This window comes from Coregonus clupeaformis, unplaced genomic scaffold (genome assembly GCF_020615455.1).
Source record: "Coregonus clupeaformis isolate EN_2021a unplaced genomic scaffold, ASM2061545v1 scaf0075, whole genome shotgun sequence".
NCBI classification, from domain to species: domain Eukaryota; kingdom Metazoa; phylum Chordata; class Actinopteri; order Salmoniformes; family Salmonidae; genus Coregonus; species Coregonus clupeaformis.
Genome location: NW_025533530.1, coordinates 334,991 through 356,580, shown reverse-complemented (window position 1 = coordinate 356,580; position 21,590 = coordinate 334,991). Strand labels below are relative to the sequence as shown.

The 21,590-nt window shown below is 47.6% G+C and overlaps 1 protein-coding gene across 1 annotated transcript in view; it reads left to right on the top strand.

Moving 5' to 3' along the window:
• The window catches only part of fam117bb (family with sequence similarity 117 member Bb), a 136,974-nt gene that overhangs the window by 22,676 nt on the left and 92,708 nt on the right, over nt 1-21,590 (top strand). The gene's annotated exons all lie outside the window — the stretch shown is intronic.

The following is a 21,590-nucleotide window of genomic DNA, read 5'->3' as shown; positions in this document are numbered from 1 at the left end:
AATTCGACCATGAAGGCCTGATTCACGCAGTCTCCTCTGAACAGTTGATGTTGAGTTGTGTCTGTTACTTGAACTTTGTGAAGCATTTATTTGAGCTGCAATCTGAGGCTGGTAACTCTAATGAACTTATCCACTACAGCAGAGGTAACTCTGGGTCTTCCATTCCTGTGGCGGTCCTCATGAGAGTCAGTTTGATCACAGCGCTTGATGGTTTTTGCGACTGCACTTGAAGAAACGTTCAAAGTTCTTGAAAAGTTTTGTATTGACTGACCTTCATGTCTTAATGTAATGATGGGACTGTCATTTCTCTTTGCTTATTTGAGCTGTTCTTGACATAATATGGACTTGGTCTTTTACCAAATAGGCCTATCTTCTGTATACCACCCCTACTTTGTCACAACACAACTGATTGGCTCAAATGCATTACGAAGGAAAGAAATTCCACAAATTAACTTTTAACAAGTCACACCTGTTAATGGTAATGCATTCCAGGTAACTACCTCATGAAGCTGGTTGAGAGAATGCCAAGAGTGTGCAAAGCTGTCATCAAAGCAAAGGGTGGCTACTTTGAAGAATCTGTTTAACACTTTTTTGGTTACTACATGATTCCATATGTGTTATTTCATAGTTTTGATGTCTTCACTATTATTCTGCAATGTATAAAATAGTAAAAATAAAGACAAACCCTTGAATGAATAGGTGTGTCCAACTTTTGACTGGTACTGAATATACACTGCTCAAAAAAATAAAGGGAACACTAAAATAACACATCCTAGATCTGAATGAATGAAATAATCGTATTAAATACTTTATTATTTACATAGTTGAATGTGCTGACAACAAAATCACACAGAAATTATCAATGGAAATCAAATTTATCAACCCATGGAGGTCTGGATTTGGAGCCACCCTCAAAATTAAAGTGGAAAACCACACTACAGGCTGATCCAACTTTGATGTAATGTCCTTAAAACAAGTCAAATTGAGGCTCAGTAGTGTGTGTGGCTTCCACGTGCCTGTATGACCTCCCTACAATGCCTGGGCATGCTCCTGATGAGGTGGCGGATGGTCTCCTGAGGGATCTCCTCCCAGACCTGGACTAAAGCATCCGCCAACTCCTGGACAGTCTGTGGTGCAACGTGGCGTTGGTGGATGGAGCGAGACATGATGTCCCAGATGTGCTCAATTGGATTCAGGTCTGGGGAACGGGCGGGCCAGTCCATAGCATCAATGCCTTCCTCTTGCAGGAACTGCTGACACACTCCAGCCACATGAGGTCTAGCATTGTCTTGCATTAGGAGGAACCCAGGGCCAACCGCACCAGCATATGGTCTCACAAGGGGTCTGAGGATCTCATCTCGGTACCTAATGGCAGTCAGGCTACCTCTGGCGAGCACATGGAGGGCTGTGCGGCCCCCAAAGAAATGCCACCCCACACCATGACTGACCCACCGCCAAACCGGTCATGCTGGAGGATGTTGCAGCACCCACCCGTAGTCTGCGCTCCAGCAGGTATATCTCACTGGTCATTCCCAAAGCCAACACCTCCTTTGGCCGCCATTCCTTCCAGTTCTCTGCTGCCAATGACTGGAACGAATTGCAAAAATCTCTGAAGCTGGAGACTCTTATCTCCCTCAATAACTTTAAGCATCAGTTGTCAGAGCACCTTACCGATCACTGCACCTGTACACAGCCCATCTGAAATTAGCCCACCCAACTACCTCATCCCTATATTGTTATTTATTTTGCTCTTTTGCACCCCAGTATCTCTATTTGCACATAATCTCTTGCACATCTAGCATTCCAGTGTTAATACTATTGTAATTATTCTGCACTATAGCCTATTTATTGCCTTACCTCCATAACTTGCTACATTTGCACACACTGTATATATATTTTCTGTTGTATTTCTGACTTTATGTTTTTTACCCCATATGTAACTCTGTGTTGTTTTTATTGCACTACTTTGCTTTATCTTGGCCAGGTCGCAGTTGTAAATGAGAACCTGTTCTCAACTGGCTTACCTGGTTAAATAAAGGTGAAATAAAATAAAAATAAAAAATGTGCCATCCTGGATGAGCTGCACTACCACTATAGTGAAAGCACCGCCAGCATTCAAAAGTGACCAAAACATCAGCCAGGAAGCATAGGAACTGAGAAGTGGTCTGTGGTCACCACCTGCAAAACCAGTCCTTTATTGGGGGGTGTCTTGCTAATTGCCTATAATTTCCACCTGTTGTCTATTCCATTTGCACAACAGCATGTGAAATGTATTGTCAATCAGTGTTGCTTCCTAAGTGGACAGTTTGATTTCACAGAAGTGTGATTGACTTGGAGTTACATTGTGTTGTTTAAGTGTTCCCTTTATTTTTTTGAGCAGTGTACAATTGAAGTTGGAAGTTTACATACACCTTAGCCAAATACATTTAAACTCAGTTTTTCACAATTCCTGATATTTAATCCTAGTAAAAATTCCCTGTTTTAGGTCAGTTAGGATCACCACTTTATTTTAAGAATGTGAAATGTCAGAATAATAGTAGAGAGAATTATTTATTTCAACTTTTATTTCTTTCATCACATTCCCAGTGGGTCAGAAGTTTACATACACTCAATTAGTATTTGGTAGCATTGTCTTTAAATTGTTTAACTTGGGTCAAACGTTTCGGGTAGCCTTCCACAAGCTTCCCACAATAAATTGGGTGAATTTTGGCCTATTCCTCCTGACTGAGCTGGTGTAACTGAGTCAGGTTTGTAGGCCTCCTTGCTCGCACACGCTTTTTCAGTTCTGCACACACATTTTCTATAGGATTGAGGTCAGGGCTTTGTGATGGCCACTCCAATACCTTGACTTTGTTGTCCTTAAGCCATTTTGCCACAACTTTGGAAGTATGCTTGGTGTTATTGTCCATTTGGAAGAACCATTTGCGACCAAGCTTTAACTTCCTGACTGATGTCTTGAGATGTTGCTTCAATATATCCACATAATTTTCCTTCGTCATGATGCCATCTATTTTCTGAAGTGCACCAGTCCCTCCTGCAGAAAAGCAGCCCCACAGCATGATGCTGCCACCCCCGTGCTTCACGGTAGGGATGGTGTTCTTCGGCTTGCAAGCTACCCCCTTTTTCCTCCAAACATAACGATGGTCATTATGGCCAAACAGTTCTATTTTTGTTTCATCAGACCAGAGTACATTTCTCCAAAAAGTAAGATCTTTGTCCCCATGTGCAGTTGCAAACCGTAGTCTGGCTTTTTTATGGCGGTTTTGGAGCAGTGGCTTCTTCCTTGCTGAGTGGCCTTTCAGGTTATGTCGATATAGGACTCATTTTACCGTGGATATAGATACTTTTGTACCCGTTTCCTCCAGCATCTTCACAAGGTCATTTGCTGTTGTTCTGGGATTGATTTGCACTTTTCGCACCAAAGTACGTTAATCTCTAGGAGACAGAACGCGTCTCCTTCCTGAGCGGTATGACGGCTGCGTGGTCCCATGGTGTTTATACTTGCATACTATTGTTTTACAGATGAACGTGGTACCTTCAGCCGTTTGGAAATTGCTCCCAAGGATGAACCAGACTTGTGGAGGTCTATCATTTTTTTTCTGAGGTCTTGGCTGAATTCTTTAAATTTTCTGGAATTTTCCAAGCTGTTTAAAGGCACAGTCAACTTAGTGTATGTAAACTTCTGACCCACTGGAATTGTGATACAGTGAATTGTAAGTTAAATAATCTTTCTGTAAACAATTGTTGGAAAAATGACTTGTGTCATGCACAAAGTAGATGTCCTAACCGACTTGCCAAAACTATAGTTTGTTAACAAGAAATTTGTGGAGTGGTTGAAAAACGAGTTTTAATTACTCCAATCTAAGTGTATGTAAACTTCCGACTTCAACTGTATATATTTACTCGAACAACACATATTATTAAACTGAACAATAAAATAACATAGTTTTTTGTACAAGAGTGAGGGGTGAGAGCAAGGGTGCAGTTTAAGTCCAACCCTGTTCAACGTCTACATCAACGAACTAGCAGTGTTGTTGGACCGATCTATAGCCCCTGTAATCACCCTCAAAGATGAGGTCAGATTCCTGCTCTACCCAGAGGACCGTGTCCCGCTGTCACCAAGATGAGGAGGTCAGATTCCTGCTCTACCCAGAGGACCGTGTCCTGCTGTCACCAAGATGAGGAGGTCAGATTCCTGCTCTACCCAGAGGACCTTGTTCTACTGTCACCAAGATGAGGAGGTCAGATTCCTGCTCTACCCAGAGGACCTTGTTCTACTGTCACCAACAGAGCAAGGTCTACAGGAACAACGTAACATTCTTTTAGGAATACAGCATCAACTGGGCAATCAACATTAACTTTTAGAAGTCCTGGTTTTCCAGAAAAAGGCCAGGAACCAGAGCAGCAGACACTCCTTCAAATGAGGAAATACCGTGGTTGAACACGTCCAATGGTACAACTATCTGGGACTAACAATCAGTGCCTCTGGTGGATTTGGTCCGGTCTGGTTCACTAAAAGAAAAAGGCTGCAAAGCATTTTACTCCATTAAAAGAACACTTTCAAAAATAAATATTCCTTTCCAAATCTGGTGCAAAATATTCAATAGTGTCATTTTACCAATTGCACTATATGGAAGCAAGGTTTGAGGTCCAACCTGTAATTCCCATTATAAGCATTGGGAGAATAAATCAATAGAAACTCTACATACAGAATTCTGAAGATATATCCTAAATATCTCAAAGAAAGTACCTAATGCATGCAGAGCGGAACTCGGACGATTCCCTTTCATTGTAAATATAAAGAAAAGGACAGTAACATTTAGGTACCATTTGAAATTAAAACCTCAAAACACCCTTACAATTCAAAGCACTGGAAACCCAAGAGCTGAACCCTGAAAAGAGTCCCCTCTGTCAGCTGTTGCAAACACTAAACAACCCTATTATCTAAACACAATCAAACTGTTACAGAAATGAAAACCTCCTATTTGACAAATTGGGAAAGTGAATCAAAAACACAGAATAAACTAGACTTCTATTATTTAGACTTTCCAAAAGAGAATAGCAATGGTCAGAATATCTCTACTCTGTCAGAGATACATAACAGAGACAGATCCTGACTAAATACAGACTCAGCCACCAACCAACTGGCTATAGCCTGGAGATTCCACAAAACAACAGCAGTAGTGTTGTACCTGTATACATGATTATATGCACTATTATTATTACTAGTGAAATGAACTGGATTTCATTATCCTCATTCTACTGGATTTACTGAAATGCTGGACCACTGTACTGCTTTGGCAATATCTCTCTTGGAGAGAGAGAGAGAGAGAGAGAGAGAGAGAGAGACCATGGCAATAGTGAAATGTGTGAACTTACATTCCTCTCAAAGTTTTGTTGAGTTACTTTAAGACAAAAACATCAGGGTGGGAGATGAGGTAACGTCCATCCTTATTACTTCAGCTGCCAGTCATTTGAAGAAGGCACTCTCTGTTCAGTTGGTTTCTTTGTTCAGTTGGTTTCTCTGTTCAGTTGGTCCCAGTGGCCTGTAGTTTATCTGTTCAGTTGGTCCCAGTGGTCTGGAGTTTCTCTGTTCAGTTGGTCCCAGTGGCCTGTAGTTTCTCTGTTCAGTTGGTCCCAGTGGCCTGTAGTTTATCTGTTCAGTTGGTCCCAGTGGCCTGTAGTTTATCTGTTCAGTTGGTCCCAGTGGTCTGGAGTTTCTCTGTTCAGTTGGTCCCAGTGGCCTGTAGTTTCTCTGTTCAGTTGGTCCCAGTGGTCTGTAGTTTATCTGTTCAGTTGGTCCCAGTGGTCTGTAGTTTCTCTGTTCAGTTGGTCCCAGTGGCCTGTAGTTTATCTGTTCAGTTGGTCCCAGTGGTCTGTAGTTTCTCTGTTCAGTTGGTCCCAGTGGTCTGTAGTTTCTCTGTTCAGTTGGTCCCAGTGGTCTGTAGTTTATCTGTTCAGTTGGTCCCAGTGGTCTGTAGTTTCTCTGTTCAGTTGGTTTCTCTGTTCAGTTGGTCCCAGTGGTCTGTAGTTTCTCTGTTCAGTTGGTTTCTCTGTTCAGTTGGTCCAAGTGGTCTGTAGTTTCTCTGTTCAGTTGGTCCCAGTGGTCTGTAGTTTCTCTGTTCAGTTGGTTTCTCTGTTCAGTTGGTCCCAGTGGCCTGTAGTTTATCTGTTCAGTTGGTCCCAGTGGACTGTAGTTTATCTGTTCAGTTGGTCCCAGTGGCCTGTAGTTTCTCTGTTCAGTTGGTCCCAGTGGTCTGTAGTTTCTCTGTTCAGTTGGTGCCAGTGGTCTGTCGTTTCTCTGTTCAGTTGGTCCCAGTGGTCTGTAGTTTCTCTGTTCAGTTGGTCCCAGTGGTCTGTAGTTTCTCTGTTCAGTTGGTCCCAGTGGTCTGTAGTTTCTCTGTTCAGTTGGTTCCAGTGGTCTGTAGTTTCTCTGTTCAGTTGGTCCCAGTGGTCTGTAGTTTCTCTGTTCAGTTGGTCCCAGTGGCCTGTAGTTTCTCTGTTCAGTTGGTCCCAGTGGTCTGTAGTTTCTCTGTTCAGTTGGTCCCAGTGGTCTGTAGTTTCTCTGTTCAGTTGGTCCCAGTGGCCTGTAGTTTCTCTGTTCAGTTGGTCCCAGTGGTTTGTAGTTTCTCTGTTCAGTTGGTCCCAGTGGCCTGTAGTTTCTCTGTTCAGTTGGTCCCAGTGGTCTGTAGTTTCTCTGTTCAGTTGGTCCCAGTGGTCTGTAGTTTCTCTGTTCAGTTGGTCCCAGTGGCCTGTAGTTTATCTGTTCAGTTGGTCCCAGTGGCCTGTAGTTTCTCTGTTCAGTTGGTCCCAGTGGTCTGTAGTTTCTCTGTTCAGTTGGTCCCAGTGGTCTGTAGTTTCTCTGTTCAGTTGGTCCCAGTGGTCTGTAGTTTCTCTGTTCAGTTGGTCCCAGTGGTCTGTAGTTTCTCTGTTCAGTTGGTCCCAGTGGTCTGTAGTTTCTCTGTTCAGTTGGTCCCAGTGGTCTGTAGTTTATCTGTTCAGTTGGTCCCAGTGGTCTGTAGTTTCTCTGTTCAGTTGGTCCCAGTGGCCAGTAGTTTCTCTGTTCAGTTGGTCCCAGTGGCCTGTAGTTTCTCTGTTCAGTTGGTCCCAGTGGTCTGTAGTTTATCTGTTCAGTTGGTCCCAGTGGCCTGTAGTTTCTCTGTTCAGTTGGTCCCAGTGGTCTGTAGTTTCTCTGTTCAGTTGGTCCCAGTGGTCTGTAGTTTCTCTGTTCAGTTGGTCCCAGTGGCTGTAGTTTCTCTGTTCAGTTGGTCCCAGTGGTCTGTAGTTTCTCTGTTCAGTTGGTTTCTCTGTTCAGTTGGTCCCAGTGGTCTGTAGTTTCTCTGTTCAGTTGGTCCCAGTGGTCTGTAGTTTCTCTGTTCAGTTGGTCCCAGTGGTCTGTAGTTTCTCTGTTCATCTGTAGTTTCTCTGTTCAGTTGGTCCCAGTGGTCTGTAGTTTCTCTGTTCAGTTGGTCCCAGTGGTCTGTAGTTTCTCTGTTCAGTTGGTCCCAGTGGTCTGTAGTTTCTCTGTTCAGTTGGTCCCAGTGGCCTGTAGTTTCTCTGTTCAGTTGGTCCCAGTGGCCTGTAGTTTCTCTGTTCAGTTGGTCCCAGTGGTCTGTAGTTTCTCTGTTCAGTTGGTCCCAGTGGTTTGTAGTTTCTCTGTTCAGTTGGTCCCAGTGGCCTGTAGTTTCTCTGTTCAGTTGGTCCCAGTGGCCTGTAGTTTCTCTGTTCAGTTGGTCCCAGTGGTCTGTAGTTTCTCTGTTCAGGTGGTCCAAGTGGCCTGTAGTTTCTCTGTTCAGTTGGTCCCAGTGGTCTGTAGTTTCTCTGTTCAGTTGGTCCCAGTGGTCTGTAGTTTCTCTGTTCAGTTGGTCCCAGTGGTCTGTAGTTTCTCTGTTCAGTTGGTCCCAGTGGTCTGTAGTTTCTCTGTTCAGTTGGTCCCAGTGGCCTGTAGTTTCTCTGTTCAGTTGGTCCCAGTGGCCTGTAGTTTCTCTGTTCAGTTGGTCCCAGTGGTCTGTAGTTTCTCTGTTCAGTTGGTCCCAGTGGTCTGTAGTTTCTCTGTTCAGTTGGTCCCAGTGGCCTGTAGTTTCTCTGTTCAGTTGGTCCCAGTGGCCTGTAGTTTCTCTGTTCAGTTGGTCCCAGTGGTCTGTAGTTTCTCTGTTCAGGTGGTCCAAGTGGCCTGTAGTTTCTCTGTTCAGTTGGTCCCAGTGGTCTGTAGTTTCTCTGTTCAGTTGGTCCCAGTGGCCTGTAGTTTATCTGTTCAGTTGGTCCCAGTGGTCTGTAGTTTATCTGTTCAGTTGGTCCCAGTGGTCTGTAGTTTCTCTGTTCAGTTGGTCCCAGTGGTCTGTAGTTTCTCTGTTCAGTTGGTCCCAGTGGTCTGTAGTTTCTCTGTTCAGTTGGTTCCAGTGGTCTGTAGTTTATCTGTTCAGTTGGTCCCAGTGGTCTGTAGTTTATCTGTTCAGTTGGTCCCAGTGGCCTGTAGTTTCTCTGTTCAGTTGGTCCCAGTGGTCTGTAGTTTCTCTGTTCAGTTGGTCCCAGTGGCCAGTAGTTTCTCTGTTCAGTTGGTCCCAGTGGCCTGTAGTTTCTCTGTTCAGTTGGTCCCAGTGGTCTGTAGTTTATCTGTTCAGTTGGTCCCAGTGGCCTGTAGTTTCTCTGTTCAGTTGGTCCCAGTGGTCTGTAGTTTCTCTGTTCAGTTGGTCCCAGTGGTCTGTAGTTTCTCTGTTCAGTTGGTCCCAGTGGCTGTAGTTTCTCTGTTCAGTTGGTCCCAGTGGTCTGTAGTTTCTCTGTTCAGTTGGTTTTCTCTGTTCAGTTGGTCCCAGTGGTCTGTAGTTTCTCTGTTCAGTTGGTCCCAGTGGTCTGTAGTTTCTCTGTTCAGTTGGTCCCAGTGGTCTGTAGTTTCTCTGTTCATCTGTAGTTTCTCTGTTCAGTTGGTCCCAGTGGTCTGTAGTTTCTCTGTTCAGTTGGTCCCAGTGGTCTGTAGTTTCTCTGTTCAGTTGGTCCCAGTGGTCTGTAGTTTCTCTGTTCAGTTGGTCCCAGTGGCCTGTAGTTTCTCTGTTCAGTTGGTCCCAGTGGCCTGTAGTTTCTCTGTTCAGTTGGTCCCAGTGGTCTGTAGTTTCTCTGTTCAGTTGGTCCCAGTGGTCTGTAGTTTCTCTGTTCAGTTGGTCCCAGTGGCCTGTAGTTTCTCTGTTCAGTTGGTCCCAGTGGCCTGTAGTTTCTCTGTTCAGTTGGTCCCAGTGGTCTGTAGTTTCTCTGTTCAGGTGGTCCAAGTGGCCTGTAGTTTCTCTGTTCAGTTGGTCCCAGTGGTCTGTAGTTTCTCTGTTCAGTTGGTCCCAGTGGTCTGTAGTTTCTCTGTTCAGTTGGTCCCAGTGGTCTGTAGTTTCTCTGTTCAGTTGGTCCCAGTGGTCTGTAGTTTCTCTGTTCAGTTGGTCCCAGTGGCCTGTAGTTTCTCTGTTCAGTTGGTCCCAGTGGCCTGTAGTTTCTCTGTTCAGTTGGTCCCAGTGGTCTGTAGTTTCTCTGTTCAGTTGGTCCCAGTGGTCTGTAGTTTCTCTGTTCAGTTGGTCCCAGTGGCCTGTAGTTTCTCTGTTCAGTTGGTCCCAGTGGCCTGTAGTTTCTCTGTTCAGTTGGTCCCAGTGGTCTGTAGTTTCTCTGTTCAGGTGGTCCAAGTGGCCTGTAGTTTCTCTGTTCAGTTGGTCCCAGTGGTCTGTAGTTTCTCTGTTCAGTTGGTCCCAGTGGCCTGTAGTTTATCTGTTCAGTTGGTTCCAGTGGTCTGTAGTTTCTCTGTTCAGTTGGTCCCAGTGGTCTGTAGTTTCTCTGTTCAGTTGGTCCCAGTGGTCTGTAGTTTCTCTGTTCAGTTGGTCCCAGTGGTCTGTAGTTTCTCTGTTCAGTTGGTTCCAGTGGTCTGTAGTTTATCTGTTCAGTTGGTCCCAGTGGCCTGTAGTTTCTCTGTTCAGTTGGTCCCAGTGGCCTGTAGTTTCTCTGTTCAGTTGGTCCCAGTGGTCTGTAGTTTATCTGTTCAGTTGGTCCCAGTGGCCTGTAGTTTCTCTGTTCAGTTGGTCCCAGTGGTCTGTAGTTTCTTTGTTCAGTTGGTCCCAGTGGTCTTTAGTTTCTCTGTTCAGTTGGTCCCAGTGGCCTGTAGTTTCTCTGTTCAGTTGGTCCCAGTGGTCTGTAGTTTATCTGTTCAGTTGGTCCCAGTGGCCTGTAGTTTCTCTGTTCAGTTGGTCCCAGTGGTCTGTAGTTTCTCTGTTCAGTTGGTCCCAGTGGTCTGTAGTTTCTCTGTTCAGGTGGTCTGTAGTTTATCTGTTCAGTTGGTCCCAGTGGTCTGTAGTTTCTCTGTTCAGTTGGTCCCAGTAGTCTGTAGTTTATCTGTTCAGTTGGTCCCAGTGGTCTGTAGTTTCTCTGTTCAGTTGGTCCCAGTGGCCTGTAGTTTCTCCTGTTCAGTTGGTCCCAGTGGCCTGTAGTTTCTCTGTTCAGTTGGTCCCAGTGGCCAGTAGTTTCTCTGTTCAGTTGGTCCCAGTGGCCTGTAGTTTCTCTGTTCAGTTGGTCCCAGTGGTCTGTAGTTTCTCTGTTCAGTTGGTCCCAGTGGCCTGTAGTTTCTCTGTTCAGTTGGTCCCAGTGGCCTGTAGTTTCTCTGTTCAGTTGGTCCCAGTGGTCTGTAGTTTCTCTGTTCAGTTGGTTTCTCTGTTCAGTTGGTCCCAGTGGTCTGTAGTTTCTCTGTTCAGTTGGTCCCAGTGGTCTGTAGTTTCTCTGTTCAGTTGGTCCCAGTGGTCTGTAGTTTCTCTGTTCAGTTGGTCCCAGTGGTCTGTAGTTTCTCTGTTCAGTAGGTCCCAGTGGTCTGTAGTTTCTCTGTTCAGTAGGTCCCAGTGGTCTGTAGTTTCTCTGTTCAGTTGGTCCCAGTGGTCTGTAGTTTCTCTGTTCAGTTGGTCCCAGTGGCCTGTAGTTTCTCTGTTCAGTTGGTCCCAGTGGCCTGTAGTTTCTCTGTTCAGTTGGTCCTAGTGGTCTGTAGTTTCTCTGTTCAGTTGGTCCCAGTGGTCTGTAGTTTCTCTGTTCAGTTGGTCCCAGTGGCCTGTAGTTTCTCTGTTCAGTTGGTCCCAGTGGTCTGTAGTTTTTCTGTTCAGTTGGTCCCAGTGGCCTGTAGTTTCTCTGTTCAGTTGGTCCCAGTGGTCTGTAGTTTCTCTGTTAAGTTGGTCCCAGTGGTCTGTAGTTTCTCTGTTCAGTTGGTCCCAGTGGCCTGTAGTTTCTCTGTTCAGTTGGTCCCAGTGGTCTGTAGTTTCTCTGTTCAGTTGGTCCCGGTGGTCTGTAGTTTCTCTGTTCAGTTGGTTCCGGTGGTCTGTAGTTTATCTGTTCAGTTGGTCCCGGTGGCCTGTAGTTTCTCTGTTCAGTTGGTCCCAGTGGTCTGTAGTTTCTCTGTTCAGTTGGTCCCAGTGGTCTTTAGTTTCTCTGTTCAGTTGGTCCCAGTGGTCTTTAGTTTCTCTGTTCAGTTGGTCCCAGTGGTCTGTAGTTTCTCTGTTCAGTTGGTCCCAGTGGCCTGTAGTTTCTCTGTTCAGTTGGTCCCAGTGGTCTGTAGTTTCTCTGTTCAGTTGGTCCCAGTGGTCTGTAGTTTCTCTGTTCAGTTGGTCCAAGTGGTCTGTAGTTTATCTGTTCAGTTGGTCCCAGTGGTCTGTAGTTTATCTGTTCAGTTGGTCCCAGTGGTCTGTAGTTTATCTGTTCAGTTGGTCTCAGTGGTCTGTAGTTTATCTGTTCAGTTGGTCCCAGTGGTCTGTAGTTGATCTGTTCAGTTGGTCCCAGTGGTCTGTAGTTTATCTGTTCAGTTGGTCCCAGTGGTCTGTAGTTTATCTGTTCAGTTGGTCCCAGTGGTCTGTAGTTTCTCTGTTCAGTTGGTCCCAGTGGTCTGTAGTTTATCTGTTCAGTTGGTCCCAGTGGTCTGTAGTTTCTCTGTTCAGTTGGTCCCAGTGGTCTGTAGTTTCTCTGTTCAGTTGGTCCCAGTGGCCTGTAGTTTCTCTGTTCAGTTGGTCCCAGTGGTCTGTAGTTTATCTGTTCAGTTGGTTCCGGTGGTCTGTAGTTTATCTGTTCAGTTGGTCCCGGTGGCCTGTAGTTTCTCTGTTCAGTTGGTCCCAGTGGTCTGTAGTTTCTCTGTTCAGTTGGTCCCAGTGGTCTTTAGTTTCTCTGTTCAGTTGGTCCCAGTGGTCTTTAGTTTCTCTGTTCAGTTGGTCCCAGTGGTCTGTAGTTTCTCTGTTCAGTTGGTCCCAGTGGCCTGTAGTTTCTCTGTTCAGTTGGTCCCAGTGGTCTTTAGTTTCTCTGTTCAGTTGGTCCCAGTGGTCTGTAGTTTCTCTGTTCAGTTGGTCCAAGTGGTCTGTAGTTTATCTGTTCAGTTGGTCCCAGTGGTCTGTAGTTTATCTGTTCAGTTGGTCCCAGTGGTCTGTAGTTTATCTGTTCAGTTGGTCTCAGTGGTCTGTAGTTTATCTGTTCAGTTGGTCCCAGTGGTCTGTAGTTGATCTGTTCAGTTGGTCCCAGTGGTCTGTAGTTTATCTGTTCAGTTGGTCCCAGTGGTCTGTAGTTTATCTGTTCAGTTGGTCCCATTGGTCTGTAGTTTCTCTGTTCAGTTGGTCCCAGTGGTCTGTAGTTTATCTGTTCAGTTGGTCCCAGTGGTCTGTAGTTTCTCTGTTCAGTTGGTCCCAGTGGTCTGTAGTTTCTCTGTTCAGTTGGTCCCAGTGGCCTGTAGTTTCTCTGTTCAGTTGGTCCCAGTGGTCTGTAGTTTATCTGTTCAGTTGGTCCCAGTGGCCTGTAGTTTCTCTGTTCAGTTGGTCCCAGTGGTCTGTAGTTTCTCTGTTCAGTTGGTCCCAGTGGTCTTTAGTTTCTCTGTTCAGTTGGTCCCAGTGGTCTGTAGCTTCTCTGTTCAGTTGGTCCCAGTGGCCTGTAGTTTCTCTGTTCAGTTGGTCCCAGTGGCCTGTAGTTTCTCTGTTCAGTTGGTCCAAGTGGTCTGTAGTTTATCTGTTCAGTTGGTCCCAGTGGTCTGTAGTTTATCTGTTCAGTTGGTCTCAGTGGTCTGTAGTTTATCTGTTCAGTTGGTCCCAGTGGTCTGTAGTTGATCTGTTCAGTTGGTCCCAGTGGTCTGTAGTTTATCTGTTCAGTTGGTCCCAGTGGTCTGTAGTTTATCTGTTCAGTTGGTCCCAGTGGTCTGTAGTTTCTCTGTTCAGTTGGTCCCAGTGGTCTGTAGTTTCTCTGTTCAGTTGGTCCCAGTGGTCTGTAGTTTCTCTGTTCAGTTGGTCCCAGTGGTCTGTAGTTTCTCTGTTCAGTTGGTCCCAGTGGTCTGTAGTTTATCTGTTCAGTTGGTCCCAGTGGTATGTAGTTCCTCTGTTCAGTTGGTCCCAGTGGTCTGTAGTTTATCTATTCTGTAGCTTATCTGTGACTGTCAGTAAACAAGGTTTGAAAATGGTTTGATGACTGGAATGTCTGAGGGTCAAAACAACAATCCTTTCCGAGACAGAATAGGTAGTCCTCAGTGGAGCGTGGCTCTGAGTCTGATGAGGGTTAACCCTCTACATGTGTCCTAACATGTCAGTCTGCTGCTACTTCTACAGTTCGGCCTTCCATTCTGTCTGCCTGTGTAAACACTAGAGAATCACGCTGTTTAATCTGTGGTTGGGTAGGAAGGAGTGTTGGCCTGGCACTGGCAGTAGAATACACATAACTCCTCTCTCTGTGTCTCTCCGCGCTGATGGAGTGAGCATGGTGTGTGTGCTGCAGGACTTCCTCCTAATTCCTCACAGGTCACTCTGTCATGAGGGTAACTCCTTCATTCTGCCGTGGGCCAGTCAGATGGCAACAGGGTAACTCCTTCATTCTGCTGTGGGCCAGTCAGATGGCAACAGGGTAACTCCTTCATTCTGCTGTGGGCCAGTCAGATGGCAACAGGGTAACTCCTTCATTCTGCTGTGGGCCAGTCAGATGGCAACAGGGTAACTCCTTCATTCTGCTGTGGGCCAGTCAGATGGCAACAGGGTAACTCCTTCATTCTGCTGTGGGCCAGTCAGATGGCAACAGGGTAACTCCTTTATCCTGCTGTGGGTCAGTCAAATGGCAACAGGGTAACTCCTTCATTCTGCTGTGGGCCAGTCAGATGGCAACAGGGTAACTCCTTCATTCTGCTGTGGGCCAGTCAGATGGCAACAGGGTAACTCCTTTATCCTGCTGTGGGTCAGTCAAATGGCAACAGGGTAACTCCTTCATTCTGCTGTGGGCCAGTCAGATGGCAACAGGGTAACTCCTTCATTCTGCTGTGGGCCAGTCAGATGGCAACAGGGTAACTCCTTCATTCTGCTGTGGGCCAGTCAGATGGCAACAGGGTAACTCCTTTATCCTGCTGTGGGCCAGTTATTCTGCTGTGGGCCAGTCATTCTGCTGTGGGCCAGTCAGATGGCTACAGGGTAACTCCTTCATCCTGCTGTGGGCCAGTCATTCTGCTGTGGGCCAGTCATCCTGCTGTGGGCCAGTCATTCTGCTGTGGGCCAGTCATTCTGCTGTGGGCCTGTCATTCTGCTGTGGGCCAATCATTCTGCTGTGGGCCAATCAGATGGCAACAGGGTAACTCCTTTATCCTGCTGTGGGCCAGTCATTCTGCTGTGGGCCAGTCATCCTGCTGTGGGCCAGTCATTCTGCTGTGGGCCAGTCATTCTGCTGTGGGCCAGTCATCCTGCTGTGGGCCAGTCATTCTGCTGTGGGCCAGTCATTCTGCTGTGGGCCAGTCATCCTGCTGTGGGCCAGTCAGATGGCAACAGGGTAACTCCTTTATCCTGCTGTGGGCCAGTTATTCTGCTGTGGGCCAGTCATTCTGCTGTGGGCCAGTCAGATGGCTACAGGTTAACTCCTTCATCCTGCTGTGGGCCAGTCATTCTGCTGTGGGCCAGTCATCCTGCTGTGGGCCAGTCATCCTGCTGTGGGCCAGTCATTCTGCTGTGGGCCAGTCATTCTGCTGTGGGCCAGTCATCCTGCTGTGGGCCAGTCATTCTGCTGTGGGCCAGTCATTCTGCTGTGGGCCAGTCATCCTGCTGTGGGCCAGTCATTCTGCTGTGGGCCAGTCATCCTGCTGTGGGCCAGTCATTCTGCTGTGGGCCAGTCATCCTGCTGTGGGCCAGTCATTCTGCTGTGGGCCAGTCATCCTGCTGTGGGCCAGTCATTCTGCTGTGGGCCAGTCATTCTGCAGTGGGCCAGTCATTCTGCTGTGGGCCAGTCATTCTGCTGTGGACCAGTCAGTAGGGGAATTCTAGCTGTTTCTCTTATTGCCATCCTGTTGAGATGACTTTATATTTTCTCCACATTATTTTCCTCATTAGACAATAGAATGCATCCCAAATGGCACCCTATTCTCTATGGGTCCTGGTCTAAAGTAGTGCACTAAATAGGGAATAGGGTGCTATTTGTGGTGTTAGAGGTCATTTGTTTGTCCACATGGGTCATGTTCCCTCAGGAGGAAAGAAGACAAATGCGTATTACTCCTCACTGACTGGCTGTCCTGAGAGTCGCCTAACCTCTGACTAAACATGCTTCTGAGATGGAAGGTCTCCTTGTGGAAAGAACCACAGTCTTGAAAACAGCTCTGTGTTTATGTTAGACTACTAGGTCAGACATAACATCGAATCAAATCAAATCAAATGTTATTGGCCACATGCGCCGAATACAACAGGTGCAGACATTACAGTGAAATGCTTACTTACAAGCCCTTAATCAACAGTGCATTTATTTTAAATAAAAAAGTAAAATAAAACAACAACAAAAAAAGTGTTGAGAAAAAAAAGAGCAGAAGTAAAATAAAATAACAGTAGGGAGGCTATATATACAGGGGGGTACTGGTGCAGAGTCAATGTGCGGGGGCACCGGCTAGTTGAGGTAGTTGAAGTAATATGTACATGTGGGTAGAGTTAAAGTGACTATGCATAAATAATTAACAGAGTAGCAGCAGCGTAAAAAGATGGGGTGGGGGGTGTTGGTGGGGGGGCAGTGCAAATAGTCCGGGTAGCCATGATTAGCTGTTCAGGAGTCTTATGGCTTGGGGGTAGAAGCTGTTGAGAAGTATTTTGGACCTAGACTTGGCACTCCGGTACCGCTTGCCGTGCGGTAGCAGACAGAACAGTCTATGACTAGGGTGGCTGGAGTCTTTGACCATTTTGAGGGCCTTCCTCTGACACCGCCTGGTATAGAGGTCCTGGATGGCAGAAAGCTTGGCCCCAGTGATGTACTGGGCCGTACGCACTACCCTCTGTAGTGCCTTGTGGTCGGTCAAGTTCGTTGGTGATGTGGACACCAAGGTACTTGAAGCTCTCAACCTGCTCTCAACCTCTCAACCTGTTCCACTACAGAGGAGTACACCACATCAGTCACTGGCTTCATCAATAAGTGCATCGATGATGTCGTCCCCACAGTGACCGTACGTACATACCCCAACCAGAAGCCATGGATTACAGGAAACATCCGCACTGAGCTAAAGGGTAGAGCTGCCGCTTTCAAGGAACGGGACTCTAACCCGGACGCTTATAAGAAATCCCGCTATGACCTCCGACGAACCATCAAACAGGCAAAGAGTCAATACAGGTCTAAGATTGAATCATACTACACTGGCACTGGCGCTCGTCGGATGTGGCAGGGCTTGAAAACTATTACAGACTACAAAGGGAAGCACAGCCGCGAGCTGCCCAGTGACACAAGCCTACCAGACGAGGCTAAACCACTTCTATGCTCGCTTCGAGGCAAGCAACACTGAAGCATGCATGAGAGCACCAGCTGTTCCGGATGACTATGTGATCACGCTCTCCGTAGCCGATGTGAGTAAGACTTTTAAGCAGGTCAACATTCACAAGGCCGCAGGGCCAGACGGATTACCAGGACGTGTACTCCGAGCATGTGCTGACCAACTGGCAAGTGTCTTCACTGACATTTTCAACATGTCCCTGACTGAGTCTGTAATACCAACATGTTTCAAGCAGACCACCATAGTCCCCGTGCCCAAGAACTCTAAGATAACCTGCCTAAATGACTACCGACCCGTAGCACTGACGTCTGTAGCCATGAAGTGCTTTGAAAGACTGGTCATGGCTCACATCAACAGCATAATCCCAGAAACCCTAGACCCACTCCAATTTGCATACCGCCCCAACAGATCCACAGATGATGCAATCTCTATCGCACTCCACACTGCCCTTTCCCACCTGGACAAGAGGAACACCTACGTGAGAATGCTATTCATTGACTACAGCTCAGCATTCAACACCATAGTGCCCTCTAAGCTCATCACTAAGCTAAGGATCCTGGGACTAAACACCTCCCTCTGCAACTGGATCCTGGACTTCCTGACGGGCCGCCCCAGGTGGTAAGGGTAGGTAACAACACATCTGCCACACTGATCCTCAACACGGGGGGCCCCTCAGGGGTGCGTGCTCAGTCCCCTCCTGTACTCTCTGTTCACCCATGACTGCATGGCCAGGCACGACTCCAACACCATCATTAAGTTTGCCGACGACACAACAGTGGTAGGCCTGATCACCGACAACGATGAGACAGCCTATAGGGAGGAGGTCAGAGATCTGGCCGTGTGGTGCCAGGACAACAACCTCTCCCTCAACGTGACCAAGACAAAGGAGATGATTGTGGACTACAGGAAAAAAAAGAGGACTGAGCACGCCCCCATTCTCATCGACGGGGCTGTAGTGGAACAGGTTGAGAGCTTCAAGTTCCTTGGTGTCCACATCACCAACGAACTATCATGGTCCAAACACACCAAGACAGTCATGAAGAGGGCACGACAAAGCCTATTCCCCCTCAGGAGACTAAAAAGATTTGGCATGGGTCCTCAGATCCTCAAAAAATTATACAGCTGCACCATCGAGAGCATCCTGACTGGTTGCATCACCGCCTGGTATGGCAACTGCTTGGCCTCTGACCGCAAGGCACTACAGAGGGTAGTGCGTACGGCCCAGTACATCACTGGGGCAAAGCTCCCTGCCATCCAGGACCTCTATACCAGGCGGTGTCAGAGGAAGGCCCTCAAAATTGTCAAAGACTCCAGCCACCCTAGTCATAGACTGTTCTCTCTGCTACCGCACGGCAAGCAGTACCGGAGTGCCAAGTCTAGGTCCAAAAGACTTCTCAACAGCTTCTACCCCCAAGCCATAAGACTCCTGAACAGCTAATCATGGCTACCCAGACTATTTGCACTGCCCCCCCACCCCATCCTTTTTACGCTGCTGCTACTCTGTTAAGTATTTATGCATAGTCACTTTAACTCTACCCACATGTACATATTACCTCAACTACCTCAACTAGCCGGTGCCCCCGCACATTGACTCTGCAACGGTACCCCCCTGTATATATAGCCTCCCTACTGTCAATTTATTTTACTTCTGCTCTTTTTTTCTCAACACTTTTTTTGTTGTTGTTTTATTCTTACTTTTTTGTTTAAAATAAATGCACTGTTGGTTAAGGGCTGTAAGTAAGCATTTCACTGTAATGTCTGCACCTGTTGTATTCGGCGCATGTGACCAATAAAATTTGATTTGATTTGATTTGATACAGCCCCGTCGATGAGAATGGGGGCGTGCTCGGCCCTCTTTTTTTTCCTGTAGTCCACAATCATCACCTTTGTCTTGGTCACGTTGAGGGAGAGATTGTTATCCTGGCACCACACGGCCAGGTCTCTGACCTCCTCCCTATAGGCTGTCTCATCGTTGTCGGTGATCAGGCCTACCACTGTTGTGTCGTCGGCAAACTTAATGATGGTGTTGGAGTCGTGCCTGGCCATGCAGTCATGGGTGAACAGGGAGTACAGGAGGGGACTGAGCACGCACCCCTGAGGGGCCCCCGTGTTGAGGATCAGTGTGGCAGATGTGTTGTTACCTACCCTTACCACCTGGGGGCGGCCCGTCAGGAAGTCCAGGATCCAGTTGCAGAGGGAGGTGTTTAGTCCCAGGATCCTTAGCTTAGTGATGAGCTTTGAGGGCACTATGGTGTTGAATGCTGAGCTGTAGTCAATTAATAGCATTCTCACGTAGGTGTTCCTCTTGTCCAGGTGGGAAAGGGCAGTGTGGAGTGCAATAGAGATTGCATCATCTGTGGATCTGTTGGGGTGGTATGCAAATTGGAGTGGGTCTAGGGTTTCTGGGATAATGGTGTTGATGTGAGCCATGACCAACCTTTCAAAGCACTTCATGGCTACAGATGTCAGTGCTACGGGTCGGTAGTCATTTAGGCAGGTTAACTTAGTGTCCTTGGGCACGGGCACTATGGTGGTCTGCTTGAAACATGTTGGTATTACAGACTCAGTCAGGGACATGTTGAAAATGTCAGTGAAGACACTTGCCAGTTGGTCAGCGCATGCTCGGAGTACACGTCCTGGTAATCCGTCTGGCCCTGCGGCCTTGTGAATGTTGACCTGCTTAAAAGTCTTACTCACATCGGCTACGGAGAGCGTGATCACATAGTCATCCGGAACAGTTGGTTCTCTCATGCATGCTTCAGTGTTGCTTGCCTCGAAGCGAGCATAGAAGTGGTTTCGCTCGTCTGGTAGGCTTGTGTCACTGGGAAGCTCGCGGCTGTGCTTCCCTTTATCGTCTGTAATAGTTTTCAAGCCCTGCCACATCCGACGAGCGTCAGAGCCGGTGTAGTACGATTCAATCTTTAGTCCTGTATTGACTCTTTGCCTGTTTGATGGTTTGTCAGGTGTCCTGTGTTTATGTTAGACTACTAGGTCAGACATAACATCAGGTGTCCTGTGTTTATGTTAGACTACTAGGTCAGACATAACATCAGGTGTCCTGTGTTTATGTTAGACTACTAGGTCAGACATAACATCAGGTGTCCTGTGTTTGGTCTAACTGTTATGTCTTTCCTTCATTGTCACTTTATATTATTAGAAGGTAAAGTCCTAACAGCAATGGGAACAAGGGCAGAAGGAGGGGCCAGAGAACTTTAGAATGTGTGTCAGTCTGAGGGGGAAAGAAAGGAGGGGAGGAGAGGAGGGGAGGAGAGGAGGGGAGGAGAGGAGAGGGGAGGGAGGGGAGGGAGGGGAGGAGAGGAGAGGAGGGGAGGAGGGGAGGGGAGGCTGAGAGGAGGAGAGGGGAGGGGAGGAGAGGCTGAGAGAAGGAGAGAGGAGGGGAGGAGAGGCTGAGAGGAGAGGAGGAGAGGAGGAGAGGGGAGGAGGAGAGGAGGGGAGGAGGGGAATGAGAGAAGAGAGGAGGGAGGGAGGTATGAGAGGAGGGGAGGAGAGGAGGGAGGAGGGAGGGAGAGGAGGGGAGGAGGAGAGGAGGGGAATGAGAGAAGAGAGGAGGGGAGGAGGGAGGAGGGGTGGAGGGAATGAGAGAAGAGAGGAGGGAGGGAGGTATGAGAGGAGGGGAGGAGAGAGAGGGGAGGAGGGGAGGAGGGGAGGAGGGGAATGAGAGAAGAGAGGAGGGGAGGAGGAGGGGAGGAGGGGAGGAGGGGAGGAGGGGAATGAGAGAAGAGAGGAGGGAGGGAGGTATGAGGCGAGGGAGGTATGAGAGTAGGGGAGGAGAGGAGGGGAGGGGGAGGAGGGGAGGAGAGGAGAGGAGGGGAGGGAGGGGGGAGAGGGAGGGAGGAGGGGAATGAGAGAAGAGAGGAGGGAGGGAGGTGAGAGGAGGGGGGAGGAGGGAGGGAGGGAGGGGGGGAGGGGAGGAGGGGATGGGGAGGAGTGCGAGGGAGGTATGAGAGTAGGGGAGGAGAGGAGGGGGAGGAGGAGGGGAGGAGAGGAGGGGAGGAGGGGAGGAGGAGGGGAGGGAGGGAGGAGAGGAATGAGAGAAGAGAGGAGGAAGGGAGGAAGGGGGCTTGCATTTATTTATTAATGAGAGGGGGTAGATCAGCTGTAATATTGCAGATACATTGTAGGTTCTATCAATGTAATTGTTTGCATCAATTCAAATCCCCCTTTTATTATTTATATAATTTTTCTCTATACTTTTCCCCCGTACCATCCCTATCCTGATTGGAGGAAACTAACAGACGACAATACTTCTAATCCTTTCAGCTATTTCGCTCACATCTACAGTTCCTGTAGTTAAATTATACATATATTCCTAATTTCCTCACAGCGGCCAACCTGCTGTTAACTCCAGCCCTCCGACGTCCACAGACAGAAGAAGGGGATCAAATGTAGGTCATGATGATGGATTGTTTCCTCAAAGCCAGAACACCTCCACAGCCAATCAGGTGGCTCACCTCCACGCCACAGCCAATCACACACACACACACACATCTTGCCTCCACACCACAGCCAATCATGGTGCTAATCAGCTTAGCTATTCATTGAAAAAAAGGCCCACTGGCCAGAGTGGCCTACAGCGGGGCTGCTTGCTCTATACCGCAGGCATCACTGGACACAGAGGAACACAACAGGCAGCAGATTAGAACAGTCTCAATCTGGGGGGTTTTCTGTCTCTGCCATTAACAGCTCAACTGTCATCAACTGTCAGTATATAGGCAGGCCTAGAGAGAAACACTCATGCTCATATAAGGTCAGACGAGTTCATCTGGCCTCTCTCTTCATCCTCTTCTCAATGGAATGTTCTGGTGTGTGTCTAAGCTCTGTTCGTCTTCCCTCT